Below are 3979 nucleotides of genomic sequence, written 5' to 3'. Positions count from 1 at the left end.
ATTTAAACGTTAGTTTTATTCTGCAGATTTTAATCACCCAATGGGGCTAATATGGGGTAATTTAAAATTTAAATCACACCTGAGTATTTAATCCTCTGTAGAATAGCTACAATGCTGGAAACATTTAAATTCAATGTAAAGTTGAATTATTCTGATGAACATTTTCTCATGTGTGTTTTAAGTAATTAATTATCAAATATATAAGCGATTGTTAACTATCTTTAAATAACTGGCCTCTTTTTATGTAGCATTTTCAATATTTCAACTACTTCATATAGACTAGTGTTAGATCTAGCGATTAGACGGGGTCGGTCGACTGCCCCTATATTACAATAGTACTTAAGCCTTAGTTTCGGGAGACAATGCCATCCGACTAATTAACATATGAACAGCCTCTTGCAATACACAACTGTATGTCACACACTGTATCTAAGCACGCAGTTCCATGCCAACACATTTCTAAGCCAATGGACATATCTGGGGCGTGGCCAAATCGACTTCCGACTGGTTTCATTTGAATTGGTAACATTATACTTGACACCTGATCTCTGTGAGAAGTTAAATAACCACTGTTTTATGCATGGATTTGTAACACCGATTAACAACTGTATGAACTCAGGACCTTTTCTATGTATAACCTCGCCCCGAAGTCACTGGTTAAAATCTACTTATATTGCGAGATAAATCCATACTATTCAATATGCATACGCTATTTGACTGACAAAGTGTCCAGATTGATTTCAACACTTCTTGTATAGTCTTGTATACTTATAGCTCAACATGTAACCATACCTAAGACCAATTAACATTTTTACATTTTGAAGTTCCGCAATGTATTGCAACAGTCGGAGACATGCTCGACTAAGAAATTATTAACATACTAGATACATATATCATCCTCGCTGATGGCTGAGGAAGCTTCAGTTATAGATTTTATCTTGACTTACTTCTTTTAATTATATTAGTTAAAACACATCATTATTTGCATAAATATAAAGTTTTAACATTATCTTATGGGTTTTTTTTCCGTTAATACTTCCGGTTAAAATGTTCAATATAATTTTTCGAAAATCATACATTCAAACCCGGAAGTTCATTTTCTTTTTTTATATATTTATCATAACATTACTTTTTTTTATCTTTCAGAAGATGTATCTACAGCAAATTCCTGAACTTTTAGTAAATGTCAAAGTTATCCACTATATGAAAATTCTTTTAATACATATCAAAGTTATACTCTTATGTGTTGCTGTTAAGGAGTATATAGAATAAAACATAGACAAATACCGGGTTCCTCTGTCGATGGTAAAAATAGCGGAGTTGCCAATCACTCTTGTATAAGTTTCTGATCATGCCTATCCGTAAAACTTACATAGTGGAATCTCTTACTATAACACAATGAGACTTTGAAAGTCAGTGAATTCTATCATGTCAAAATAACGATAGGTGTATTAAATCCAGATGATTAAAAATTGATTTGGAAAATGATCGTAAAAGGCGACTAAATTTGATTTCTTTCTATTATCTTCTTTCTGACTTTTCCTTCCTAACGTTTCCCCTAACACCACCCCATTTTTGCCCTTGATTTGAGCGCTCGCCCCTTTGAGAAAAGTTCCGAATTTTGTCCCCTGGCCGAGACACACCATAGTCTAAAAGGAGTAAGTTCCTTAGCACTTAGCATAAAGGTACTGGTTTACCGGTGTCAGTATAATGTGACCAGGTATTTTGTATTGTTTGATTTCTTTGGCGGTATATTGCAGCGATATAGCTCTATAAAATGGACAAGTCTTCTAATACACACACACTTCTCACACGCAACACATTGCGTACAGGGGAGTCAGTCTATAACATTTAATAACTTTAGGACGTTACAACCAACCAACCAATCGCCCAGTAAGGATATCAATGATACGGGTTGTCAATATGACAGTCGAATGTACGAACTATAATAACAACACATATTTACTGTTAAGCGAATCGTTTAAGAGGGCGGTTTATTTTCCCTACAGGAAATGAGGACAATGATAATAATTCGTTCGATATGTTAAAGTAACTGGATCTTAAGGTCTACATCCGTAGCTTTTTGATGTTATTTCTATTTATTTATTTGTTTTATTATTTTTTTGTTATTATTATAATTATTTCGTTTTTTGGGAGGGGGTGTGTGCTCTCGAGAAATTAGATTTAATAAAAGTCATACTTTAAAAAAGGACCAAAACTAATGTATGGTTCATGAAGGGTTAATCTTATGCGACTAGACTTCACCCTCACCATTACACTTCCTATATCTAACTTTAATCTTAACAATCTAGCTTATTAAGCAAGAAAAAAAAACTTACCTTGTAGGAAGACTCATTCTGTTCTTTTATTGGAAAATGTTTGATGACTTACGTTCCTAAAGATCCCCCTTTATCTGTCACACCGGGTCGCAAAATCAAACCAGCAGACAAACCAGTGTTTCTTGACTTAAAAGCTCATCTTTAATTAGGAAAGGTTTGATAGACCTATCAAATATAAAATGCATACGATGTTCTCCATTCGATTGATAATCAATGTGCGTTAGGCATCGCAAACTACTAGTATAGGCGAGGTCAAACTTATCGAGGTAACAGTATAAAATGTTGGATAAATTAGAGTTGTTTTCCCTAGAAAATTCATTGACGTCTTCGAAACAAATAATCTAGTGTTTGATCTTAATTACCTCGTTTTCGAATATTTCTTCATTGTCAGCTCCTGGCCTGATTCTATGTCGATTCCGCGAGTTATATTTTTTCTATTACCTTCTATTCAAGTCTTTGCCCTTGGTGTTCTTTTTCTTCGTCATCTCCTATTTAAGTCCTTCTTAGTGTATTTTGCTTCTTTGATGTGCTCCCGTTACTCTGATAATGGTGACATCTCTTCGTTAATTCTTTCTTCATAAATTTTCGAATCAGTAGAGTTCTGGTCTTTTCACCGATTTTTTGAAGCAGTTTCCTCTTCGTTTGCTTATGTACCCGAATGATATTGAAAATTTGTTACCATTCGCAGCTAGTATCTTTTTTGATAGTTTTCATCCTTTCATCCTTAAAAGAATCGCCTCGCCACTAAACTTCGCCCAATTGACTTTACTTTCATTCAGTGGCCGTTGGTCTTCCATTTCTTCCCATAAACAGTCTGTATTGGTTGCAGGTTTGGCCTCAAATGTATGTGGGATGTGATTCTATTATACTTTTATACTCTCATGTGTTATGCAGACTGGTCAAAGTACAGTGTAGCCTCTATGCTTGGTTAGAATCATACACCTCCTAAATCTTCACCTCCAGCAAGACATCGCGATCATATCAAATGCATTTGCTGTAATTTTCTAAACCATGATTTCCCGCCTAGTTTGGTTGAGTCATGATTGCCAACTCCTTTCACAGTTGTCATCAACAGCTTTTCTTAGTGGTCTCTGCTCCCAGGATAGCTGAAATATTGTAGCTCAAAAGACTTTTAGACAGATAATGGTGTCGTCTTTAGAATGGTATAGTAGGTCGGGTACATAAATTTGTTCTACATCAAGAATTGAAATTGCCTATTTGACTTTCCCCGAAACAAGTCGATTGCACCATCATGTCTAGGCTAAGAACCATTCAAATGTTTCTTTAATATGTGTTTATGCCATTGACAAGGCTCCTCCATACAAAGTTCGTCACACAAAAATTGCCACTACTGTTGTACTTTTAGACGTCATTCCTCTTCAGAAATATTGTTGACAAAACCAATAATCTGTAAAGATCTCCACACAGGCTGTCTTTCAAAGAATTTAAATTCCAAACTGAAAGTCAATAACACTTTTCTAACTTGACTGTTTGCCATCTGATATCAGTTCTTTGGTTTTGTTCCACCAGCGGCGTCACAAATTCTCTCATCCCATGGCACCATCGATTCTATCAAAACAACGTCTTAAATACAATTGGATGAAAATATTGTTTTCCTGGCGGTAGTGGAAGATTGTAAA

The sequence above is a fragment of the Argopecten irradians genome, chromosome 4 (assembly GCF_041381155.1).
Source record: "Argopecten irradians isolate NY chromosome 4, Ai_NY, whole genome shotgun sequence".
Taxonomy (NCBI): domain Eukaryota; kingdom Metazoa; phylum Mollusca; class Bivalvia; order Pectinida; family Pectinidae; genus Argopecten; species Argopecten irradians.
The sequence above is the reverse complement of the archived record's forward strand: the minus strand, read 5'-3'. Positions refer to the sequence as shown.